We start from the raw sequence: 12,263 nt of genomic DNA on the forward strand, positions 1-12,263 counted from the left end.
AATGAAGAAATACAGACTTCCTTAACAGGAAAAATAAACTCTTTAGTAGTTTATATATGGTAACTTAAAATAAATAAATATATGTAACAAACAGAAAATACATAAATGTCCCAATTCTAAAATCATAAATAAAAACTAATTAGATCTTTAAACTGTTTGTTGTGACTGTATCTTTGATAGCTTCTGGCAACCACAAAATGAGCTGAGAGAAATTTATGATGACTCCAAGATGCCCGTGGAATGCAAGAGAGGCGCCAGTGACCCCTTTTGAGGTACTCTTCCCAAGGGTTGTTAAGTTCTTCTCAGGTCTAACAATTTTTTTGCATCAGGCATCTTGATCTTTTGAATCCAGGGTTAGTTGATGCTGTAAGAGAACATATGATGTTTTGGGGTTTGTGGTAGCTAGTGAGTCACTGGCAGGAGTCACAGTGTTAAAAGTAACTGATGGCAATTACTGCAGGGTGCATTAACTGCGGTTTTGGAATTCACAGGGATTTGAATTCTGTCCTCTTATTTTTTTTATCTTACGTGTTTCTTACGTGTTTAGGTAGAGAAAAAAATCATTGACTAAGTTGGTCAACGTGATCTCAGAACCAAAGCTACAACCTGACTGATGGGCACAGGTTGGGCACTTAAAAGCTATTAGAGCATTAACCACCAAAAAAAAAAGACTCCAATGAGAGAATAAACTGGATCACAGAAACAGTTTAGTTGACATTAGGTCACCTGACAGGATGTTTAATTGCAAAAACATTACATTTAATCATAAATTACATTTAATCATGATTATCATTATGATTGCATTTAATCATAAATGTAATCATAAATAAAATTCAATTACTTCATTAAATTAATTTGTTGTAATTTCTTTTGACACTGCTCTTATGGAGATTCTATGTTATACATCTAATACAGTCTAACTCAAAGTAGGCTCCAGGTATTATTGCATCTGAGTTCCTCCACTGAACATCTGGTCGAGAACATTTATCCTAGCTAACAACATCTAGCCACTGGTTGATCTACATTGGCAATACCTACCCTCCTATTTATTATTTAATTTGTATTGGTTTTCCCTTGTAAATTATGGAATACAGTTATACTTCAGAAATTTTCCTTTGGCCTTTTTAAGTTTTGGTGCTTTCATATTATTTCATAGTATTTCTAAAATGAAATAAAATAAAATTTCATAGTATTTCTAAATTTTTAATCGTATTAGAATTTTTATTACAGATGTATTATAATTTCACCAATTCAAAAATTTCTCTTGAATTCTCAATTTAATTATCACAATTTATACTTTCCTTTACCAGATTACATTGATGAAAACCATCAAGCCTTAAAACTAATGAGTTCTTAATTTTTAAAGTGTTGAAATGTATTCTCTTATTATGCAAATATATTTTCCTGGCATAGTCTTTACAAAATTGAGTTACCTAAAATCTACTCATACCTCACTCAAATCTGAACCCTGGCACTCTCACTCTAAATCAGAACCAAACCAATAAGATGAATGAAAACAGTAATAAAAATAAAAATAGAAACATCTATACATACACACATAAATAGGAATATAATAGTTTTATACAAATATTATAACTTTTTGCTTATTTTAGACTGTGTGATCAGGAAAAGCTTCTCTGAGGCTGTCAACTAATAATCTCGTGGGTAATATGTCATCATATGATACTGTCAAAATTCAGTTTTTAACAACAAAACACATGAAAACTAGTACTCTATTTACTGTTATTTAAACATCCTTTAGAATCTAGGGTTTAATAATTAAAAAGTGTTCAACTATAATCAATTTTTCAAGTAACATTGGTACGCACACACACAAAAAAAATCAAAGTTACTGTTTTTAAGTCACACCTTTTTCTAAGCAGCACTTTTTAAAAAATCCCTAAAATACAAAAGGTATATAATAAACTATCTTGTAAGTATAATTCCTAGGATTTTTAAAAATATTTCAACATTATAAGACATTAGAGTTAGGGTTAGGGAGGGGGGCAAGTATGGAGGAAGGAACTACTGTATAGAGGGTAAAGAGGGGTGGGAGGGGTGGGGGGAAGGGAAAAAAATAACAGAATGAATCAAACAACATTGCTCTATGTAAATTTATGATTACACAAATGGTATGCCTTTACGCCATGTACAAACAGAGAAACAACATGTATCCCATTTGTTTACAAAAAAAAAAAAAAAAAAAGATAAAAAAAAAAAAAAAAAAAGACATTAGTAACTGGTGGCACAGTAATAAATATTTTTTAAATAGATTTATCTTCCTGTGCTAGGCGTGGAGGAAGCATGGGGGGTTGGTGGGGGGCTGAGGCTGGAGGATGGTAAGTTCAAAGCCAGCCTCAGCAACTTAGCTGGGCCCTAAGCAACTTAGCAAGACCCTGTCTCTAAAAAGAAAGGGCTAGGGATGTGGCTTAGTGCCCCCTGGGTTCAATCCCCAGAACAATAACAAAAAAGATTTATCTTCTTTTTGTTCTGCAATTCCTTCAAGTCAGCAACTTAGAATCTAAAGCATAGTAAAGCTATTATTCTAAAACCTCAAAATAGATACTATCTGGGGTGTATCTTCAATCATCTGGTGTACAACTTACAATGAAAATGTATTCATAATAGCTTAGAAGTTGCTACAGGTTATGCATACAGAATTAAGGCACAGGGGCATGGTGGTACGCTCCTGTAATTCCAGCTACTAGAGAGACTGAGGCAGGAGTATACCAAGTTGGAGGCTATCCTAGGCAACTTAGCAAGACACTGTTCCAAAATAAAATAAAAAGAACTGGGCATGTAGATCAGAGGTACAATGTTCCTGGATTCAAGTCTCAGTAAGGGGAGCAGAAGCAGATTTAGGAGAGAGCTTAGTTTCAAATAAGGTATTTAAACCACAGACTTCTGATTTGAGTAAACACACTAAATTCATAAATGAGTTACTGCATGAAGCTCTGTCATCTCACACAATACAGAAACTGGGAAAAGAGTATCAAGTCAAACTTCCCTGAAGTGCCAAAAATATATCCTGGAGAAAAGACAGCCTTTTTAACAAACAATGCTGGGAAAACTGGATAGCTACATGTAGAAAAATGAAATTAGACCCCTATCTTTCACCCTGCACAAAACTCAAATCCAAATGGATCAAAGACTTAGGAATTTGACCAGAAACCTTACAACTGCTAGAAGAAAACAAAGGGTCAATATTCCATCATATACGTGCTGACACCAACTTTCTTAACAAGACCCCCAAAGCACAAGAAATAAAACCAACAATTAATAAGTTAGATGCCATTAAACTAAAAAACTTCTGCACAGCTAAGGAAACAATTAAGAGCATGAAGAGACAGCCTATAGAATGGGAGAAAAACTTGGCCAGCTACTCCTCAAATAGGGGATTAATTTCCAGAATATACAAAGAACTAAAAAACTTAACACCAAAAAGCAAGCAAACAAATAAACAAATAACCCAATCAATAAATGGGCAAAAGAACTAAACAGAAACTTCTCAATAGAAGAAACAGAAAAGGACAATAAATATATGAAAAAATGCTCAACATCTCTAGCAATCAGGGAAATGAAAATCAAAACTAAGATTTCATCTCACACCAGTCAGAATGGCAAAGATCAAGAACATAAAGAACAATAAATGTGGGCAAGGTTTTAGGGAGAAAGGGACAGATGTACACTGTTGGTGGGACTATAGACCAGTACAACCACTCTGGAAAGCAGTTTGGAGATTCCTCAAAAACTAGGAATGGACCCACCATATGACTCAGCTATCCCACTCCTGGGTATTTTCCCAAAAGATCTAATGGCAGCATATTACAGTGACACAGCCACATCAAAGTTTATAGCAGCACAATTCACAATAGCTAAATTATGGAATCAATCCAGATGCTGGTCAATAGATGGATTAAAAAATTGATATATATATATATGTGTGTGTGTGTGTGTGTGTGTGTATATATATATATTTACATAAAATATCAGTTCTACTCAGTCATTAAAAAGAATGAATTATGGCATTTGCCTGTAAATTGATGGAAATGGAGAATATCATACTAAGTGAAATTAGCCAAACTCAGAAACTCAAAGGTTGAATGTTTTCTCTCATAAGCAGAAGTAAGAGTAAAATACAGGAAAGGGGGAGGGAAAGATAAGATTACATAAGGAACCAAGTGAATAGAAATTAATAAGTGAGCAAAAGTAAGTCGAGTAAACTAGAGGAAGGAGAAGATGGGTGGACAGGAGAGGAATAAAAGGAGGAAACAGGAGCATCATGACATGAAACTTATTTCCATACATGTATGAGTTTGTTGGATCAACCCAAGTACTATGTATAAACATAAAGTTGTAAAAAAAAAAAAAAAAGTAAGTCTTATGAGATAAGGAAAATTATGTATATCAAAAGCATTAAAAAGCATAAAGAAGGAATAAGTAAAGGTAAAATAAAAAGTTTTTGTCTTTCTTATTTCTTAATTGATCCAACATAAGAATTTATTAAAAAATCATAATACAGGACCAGAGCATTTCATATTTGGAATTTTTTCCAGGTTTTGGAATATTTACACATATATAATGAAGTATCTTGGGGAGAGAACCCAAATCTAAACACGAAATTGACCTATGTTTCATATACATCTTATACAAAAGATACTTGAAGGTAATTTTATTTAATACTGCTTATGACCCTGTATTTTGACTATGACCTGTCAAAGGAGGTCATATGTGGAGTTTTCCATTTGTAGCGTTATATGGGCATTTTAAAAGTTTCTGATTTTGAAGCATTTCAGGTTTTGAATTTTATGATTAGAAATGCTCACACTCTAGGGCTGGCGAGATAGCTCAGCTGGTAGAGTGCTTTCCTCACAAACACAAGGCCCTGAGTTTGATCCCCGTACTGAAAAAAAAAAAAAAAAAGAGAAGAAATACTCACACTCTAGCAACACTTTTGATGACTTTAGCTCATGGAAGAATGAAATGAACAACACTACTATTACAGGGAATGGGACAAAGGAATTTAGAATGCTCTATCATAAGTTACCTGCACTACCCATGAAGCAGTATCGTGTTATCTGAAAAGTGAACTTAGATTAGTTGTAAACATAATTATAAATCATGGGTATCCACTTAAAAAAAAAATGTAAGTGCTCGGGTTCAAACTCAGGGCCTCATGTATGTGAGGCAAGTGCTCAACCACCAAGGTGCATCCACAGCATCCAAAAAAACTTTTAGTAAGTATACACAATATACTAAAACAGAAGAAAAACCGGACTCGCATAAAATGATCAATTAAAACAAGACAAAGCAAAAACAGAGTTTGAGATGAAGACAAGAAAATAAGCAAGTGAGCAATGAATAGGAAACAGTTCTGAATATGGCAGATATTAATCCAACTATATCAACAATTACTTTAAACATCAGTGATCTAAATATATGAATTAAAAGACAGAAATTGTAGGACTGGGTCATAAGACAAAATTCAATTACATGTTGTCCAAAAAAATCCCTCTCCAAATAAAAAGACTCAGATGAAAAGTCAAGGGATAGTGAAAGACAGACCATGCTAAAACTAACCACAAGAAAGTTGGAAGAGCTGTATTAATTTCAGAGAGATCAGACTTCAGAACAAGAAAAATTATCAGCAATGAAGAATGGCATTACATAAAAGCAGAGGGTCAATTCTGCAAAAAGATATAACTTTCTTTACAACAGAATGTCAAAATACATAAAGTTAAAACTGATAGAACTGTAAGAAGAAACACATATTCACTAGTACAGTAATCGATAGAGGCAGAAAATTAATAAGATACTGTAGAATTGATAACACCATCAATTAAATGGATCTATCTGAAATTTGCAGATCACTTCATCTAGAAACATAACGGAACAAACATTCTTCTCAAGTTTGTGAGGGAAATTTCACCAAAATAGACCACATTCTGAGTCATAAAGCACACCTTCATAAATGTAAAAGAATAAACATCAGGACTAGGGTATAGGTCAGTGTTAAGAGTGCATGACTATCATCCATGAAGCCCTGGGGGTTCAATGCCCAACAACACCTGTTCATCAAAAAAAGATAAAATAAGAATGCTCTCAGACTACAATGGAATTAAAGTAGAAATGTAGAAATCAGTAAAAGGATACAAAGATCGCTAGAAACTCCCAAATATTTGGAAATTAAATTACACACTGATTAAAGAAGTCATGAGAAATTACATATTTTAAATTATGTTAAAATGAAAATAAAACTTACCAAATTTATGGGATGCAACAAAGCAGTACTTAAAGAGAAATTTATAGCTTTTAATGATGTACTATAAAAGAAGAAAAAGATAAAAATCATGTGTTTCGGGGCTGGGGATATAGCTCAGTTGGTAGAGCGCTTGCCTCGCATGCACAAGGCCCTGGGTTCAATCCTCAGCACCACATACACACACACACACACACACACACACACACAAATCATGTAAATAATAAATGTCTGAGCAGAAATCAGTGGAACAGAAAAAAGAAGATAAAGAAAATTAAAAGCTGGTTTTATGTCCACAAACTGAAGAACTGAAATGAAAATGGACCAACTCCTTGAAAGACACAATTTACCAAAACTCACATAAGACTAAACATATAGGATAAGACTAAACATATAGGAAGAACAGGCTTTTATCAATTAAAGGAACTAAACAAATAATATACCAAAACAGAAAGTGTTATACCCAGATGGCTCACTTGTGAATTACACCAAATATTTAAGCAGGGGGGGAAAAAAGTCAATTCTCTACCATTTAGCAGAGGGAGCACTTTCTAATGAATTCTCTGAGGCCAGCATATCCCTGACACTAAGCCTGGACAACAGCATTATATGAAAACTACAGATAATTTTTTCTTATGAACATAAATGCAACAAGTTCACAAAAAATACCAGCAAATCAAATTATACACCACAACCCGGTAATACTTCTTCCAAGTATACAAGACAGAGTCAGTATGTAAAGATCAATTAAGGTAATCCAGGAAACAGAAAAATTCTTATACCAACAGATACATTATGAGAATTTGATAAAATTCAATACCCATTCTTGATTAAAAACTAGAAAACTAGTAATCCAGAATAACTTTCTCAATTTGATAAAAAATATCTACCAAAAAAAAAAAAAAAAAAAAAATTACAGCAGCAAACGTCCATGGTGAGAAATTAGGTAGACCCCTAAGATCAGAAACAAGGCAAAGAATTCCATTCTTACCACCTCAATTCAAAATCACACTGGACATCCCTGCTAACACAGTAAGACAAGAAAAGGGTATAAAAGGTATACAAATTGGGAAGGAAGAAGTAAAACTGCCTGAAGTTTTATTATAACTATTTGCAGAAAACTGGAAAACAAGATTTGTAAGTTTGCAATTAGATCAACATGGGCCTGTCTGAGCCTAGCAAATATATGGAAAGTCAGAAACTGGGAGCATTTCACCCAAGGGAACACAGGTTAAAGAGTCAGGCTCTCCTTAGTTCTGTGAGTCCTGAGGCTCACAGGGACTGATGGGGCTGGCTACAGTGGGCAGGTACCAGAAGGTTGGAAGAGTATTTTGCTTTCAGCTCACCAGCCAGTCTGACACCCACCAGTTTCTTGGGGCCCACTGGGGTCAGCATTCCCTGGGTCCCAGCACCAGCCTGGTCCCCAACTCCCTCCCCAGTCCAGCATTCACTGGTCCCCAGATCCCAGCAGGTCCAGCATCAGTCCAGCACCTAAAGGGGCCCTCCAGTTACTGAGTCCTCCAAAGCTCTTAGCCCCTGACCCAGCCTATCAATCACTTCAGCACCAGCCCACTGGTCCAGATGACCAGACTTGATCCACCTGCTGCAGAATGCACCCAATGTGGCAAGGACCCCAAATGCCCCACAAACCACTTGGCTGCACCAGACCTGCCCAATCCAGAATGCAGCTTTATGGCCAGCCCACAGGTTCTGGTGCCCAGCCCTCAGGACAGGCTAGGAGCGAAACACTTGACCAGGAATTTGAAAGGGCAGAGGTGGAAAAGAATGAGTTTAGAGATTGAATCAGAGACCAGAAATGGTGGGGTCCACAGGCAACAACTGGCTCCTACACCACAGGAGTGGAACCCAAAGGAGATTCCTGGGATGCAATCTTCCAGCGAGAACCTGCAATTACTGGGCCCTGGAAGTACGCTGACTTAAAATCTCCAGATAAGTTGGCATTCAATGGAGAGACTGGGGTATACCTAAACCTACACACAACCTCCAGGAAGTCCCACCTGCAGGATTAAATCTCTGACCCTAGCAACCCCACAAACTGAGGAAAGAGTCGCCTCAAACTCCAGACAACCCTACCTAAGCGCTGAGAATGGAAGCTGAGAAACTTTTGAACAACGGAAACAATTTGTTCAATTTTTCACCAAGATTTTTTTTTCTTTTTTCTCTCACATTTCTACCATTTTGAAACCAATTATTTTTCATGCATCAGTTTATTGAGGACTGGGACGTGTGAAGAGTATATTTCAGTTATGTTTTGTTTTCATTTATTTAGACTTTTTTCTATTTTTAATTTTTTATTTTATGTATTTTTTTCTCTTACCTGTTTCCCTTAATTATCTTTTTGTTCTCCTGCCAACAGAAAACCTCTATTAGTCCCTCTTCCACTCTTCCTACACTTCTGTTATCTCTTTGGCCACCATTTGAAATTGTAAACCCTATTGCAAACTTACTGTTTTTACTGTAGGCAATAACAGAACACATCATTTCTGTGTGACAAAACTGTAGATGTCATAATAGGAGCTATTTGGTTTAAGGCTGTATATTGTTTGCATTGGTTGCTGTTATTATCTGTCTCCTCTTAAAGTGGAGTTACTTGAAACCTTCAGGGACACTATAAGTCTACAGACTTATACTGTGCTTCAGATCCACTGCTAGATGGGTAGAAACATAAATAGCATGAAAACACAAGGGAACAAATTGACCCAAACAAACCAAGATGTGCCAAAAATAGAATCCATAGACACCACAGTAGAAGAAATGCGATACAGGAGATGAAACTGATGCAGGAGATGAAGGACAGAGTGAAATCAGAGAAAAAACTCAGGAGGTGAAAGATCAATAAAGACATAGAGATTCTAAAAAGAAATCAAGCTGAAATCCTCAAAATGAAGGAATCAATAAACCAAATTAAAAATACAATGGAAACCATCACCAAAATTTAGACTACTGGGAAGACAGAAGTTCAAGCAGTAAAGACAAAATATATAATCTTGAAAATAAAGTTGACCATGGAAAGAAGATGTTAAGAGAATATGGGCCATTTTCTGCCCCCAAAATAAGCCATGCCAGGTGTTCAAGTGATTTGACTCTGCCATTAAATACTGAATAATGAAAAACTTGCTGATCCAAGGTTTGCTTCCTGTCTCCCACCTTCATCATTTGTGTGACATTTGTGCTAGCATGTGGTTCCCTGACCAGGAGCAGGAATAAGGTGAAATTGATCCTTCCCGGTCCCCACGACTTGTCCCATTCCCCTACACTTAAGTTAAATGACCAATGGGACCTGGGAAGTGGCCCGGCACCTTCAAGGATACTGGAGGTCAAAGGAACCTCCAGCCACAGCTCATACAGCTACAGCTGGACCCCCAGATTTCCCTCACCTCCCTCCCCACCCTACAAAAAGAGACCCTCCACACCCTCCAAGTCCACTTTGACTGAACAGCTGCCAGTACATGACCCATAACTGACCCCAATCCTGGGCTAGGTTTTCGCAGCCTATGCTACATGGATGGAGCAAGCAGTTGTATCGAATCCTTTATTGATTTGGAAGGCATCCTCTTTCTGACCCCCTTCCCTCCCTAATCTTCTCTTCCCTTACGCACCCAGCAAAACTTGTGAATCAGAGACCTCCTTGCTATTCTGTTTCTGCATTCACCATCAGCCTCCTCATCTCTCTGAATAGGTAAGACCCCATTTGTCTAGTTTCTACCAAGTAGATACCCCTGCCTTTTGGCTAACCAGGACCCCAAGGACCCGGTTACCCAAATGTCTTAGGGTAAAGACGTTTCCCTAATCCCCAGTAAGAAAAGACCAGTCTGGGATTGGCACACCCGTGACATAAGAGTGCAAAGGACTCTGCCCTCAGCTATCACCTCCATCAAGCCTCTCTAAAATATGGGAACTGCCCAATCAGTTCCCAGAGACTCCCCCTTGGAGTCTCTACAAATTTTAAGAACCTCTACTCCCAAAATGACCTAGAAATTAAACACCTCATTAGGTTCAGCACTCAAATATGACCACAATACAAATCAGTACCAATGGCCCAAGTATGAAACCTTTAATCAAAAGATTCTCCAAAATTTAAAAATTACCTATTAAGATTGGCAAAATTGTCTAAAATTTACAGAATGGCAAGGTAGTCTGAGGTTCTCTACCTCCAAGCTTTTTTCCTTCAATCAATTACCAAATATACCATCCTATGCCTTCATACTCCTACTGGTACTCTCTTTCTTCCTGATCAATTTATCAGCAAGTCTGCACCTGATACCCATAAAAAAAAAAAAAAAAGGTAACCAGAGAAGGATGCCAAGGCTTCCCAGAAGCAATTTCTAGATACTGCTTTCAATAGCCCCACCAGACCCTCTTGTACATCTCGTGAGCCCTGTTTCTGATGTAGATGGACTGGACATTGTGCAAAAGCCTGCCCTAACTCAAGGTCCCCCACCAAGTCCTGTTCCAAGTGTGAGCAATGGGGACACAGAAGGTGGACTGTCCCCAGGGAAAAACAGCCCTTGCCTCGGTACAGCGAGCCTCTGAAGACGCATACACTGAATTGCTGGAATTACAGAACCCAAACCTGCTGCTCCTGTCACCTCAAATAATACATGTTAGGAAGCCCTAAGTTGTAGGGATGGTGAACAGCCTAGCAGCAGGCAAATATTCCCCTTCTGAAGAGATTTAGGGGCACAACTACCTGGTAAATGTCCTCCCTTAACCCTGAACCAAAATAGATATGTAGAACATTGGTACAGAATAGAGGACACAGAGACAAACCCACATAAATTCACTTATCTCATAAGAGACAAAGGTGTCAAAAACATACAATGGAGAAAAGATAGCCTCTTCAACAAAAGGTGCTGGGAAAACTGGAAATCCATATGGAGCAAAATGAAATTAAATCCCTATCTCTTACCCTGCACAAAAATCAACTCAAAGTGAATCAAAGACTTGGGAATTAAACCAGAGACATTGCACCTAAGAGAAGAAAAAGCAGGATCAAATCTTCATCATGTTGGCTTAGGACATGACTTCCTTGACAAGACTCCTAAAGTGCAACAAATAAAATCTGAATCCACAAATGGGATGATTCAAACTAAAAGGCTACTTCTCAGCAAAGCACACAATCAATAATGTGAAAAGAGAACCAACAGAATGGGAGAATATCTTTACCACATGCACCTCAGATAGAGCACTAATCTCCAGGATATATGAAAAACTCAAAAACACCAAAATAACAAACAACCCAATCAATAAATGGGTTAGGGAACTGAACAGATACTTCACAGAAGTACAACTGATCAACAAATATATTTTAAAAAAAAATTAAACATCTCTAGCAATTACAGCAATGAAAATTAAAACTACACTGAGATTTCATCCCATCCCAGTCAGAATGGCAATTATCAAGAAGACAAGCAATAAGGGCTGGCGAGGATGTGGGGGAAAAGGTACACTCATACACTACTGGTGGGACTGAAAATTGGTGCAGCCACTCTGGAAAGCAGTGTGGAGATTCCTCAGAAAACTTGGAATGGAACCACCATTTGACCCAGCTATCCCACTCCTCGGTTTATACCCAAAGGACGTAATCTCAGCATGCTACAATGACACAGTCACGTCAATGTTTAGAGCAACTCAATTCACAATAGCTAAACTATGGAACTAACCTAGATGCCCTTCGACAGATGAATGGACAAAGAAAATGTTGTATATATACATAATGGAACACTACTCAGCCATAAAGAAGAACAAAATTATGTCATTTGCTGATAAGTGAATGGAACTAGAGAATGTCATGCTAAGTGAAATAAGCCAATCCCAACAAACCAAAGGCCAAATGTTTTCTGTGATATGTAGATACTAATTCACAATTAGGGGGCTCAGATTTAGGGAAGAATAGAAGTACTTTGGATTAGACAAAGGGAGATGAAGGGAAGGGAGGGGGAATGGGAATAAGAAAAATAGTAGAATAAATCAGACAATACTA

At 37.1% G+C, this 12,263-nt stretch overlaps 1 protein-coding gene and 1 long non-coding RNA gene across 4 annotated transcripts in view; both read right to left on the reverse strand.

The window, feature by feature from the left end:
- Positions 1-12,263, reverse strand: part of LOC306653966 (alpha-(1,6)-fucosyltransferase-like) — a 267,342-nt gene that overhangs the window by 191,109 nt on the left and 63,970 nt on the right. The gene's annotated exons all lie outside the window — the stretch shown is intronic.
- LOC306653313 lies at positions 3,965-9,282 on the reverse strand. The gene is made up of 2 exons (XR_013761702.1): positions 4,951-9,282; positions 3,965-4,835 (listed from the first exon to the last, which is right to left on the reverse strand). It is a non-coding gene; the product is annotated as an uncharacterized lncRNA (long non-coding RNA).

The sequence above is a fragment of the Sciurus vulgaris genome, assembly GCF_902686455.1.
Source record: "Sciurus vulgaris genome assembly, chromosome: 2".
Taxonomy (NCBI): Eukaryota; Metazoa; Chordata; class Mammalia; order Rodentia; family Sciuridae; genus Sciurus; species Sciurus vulgaris.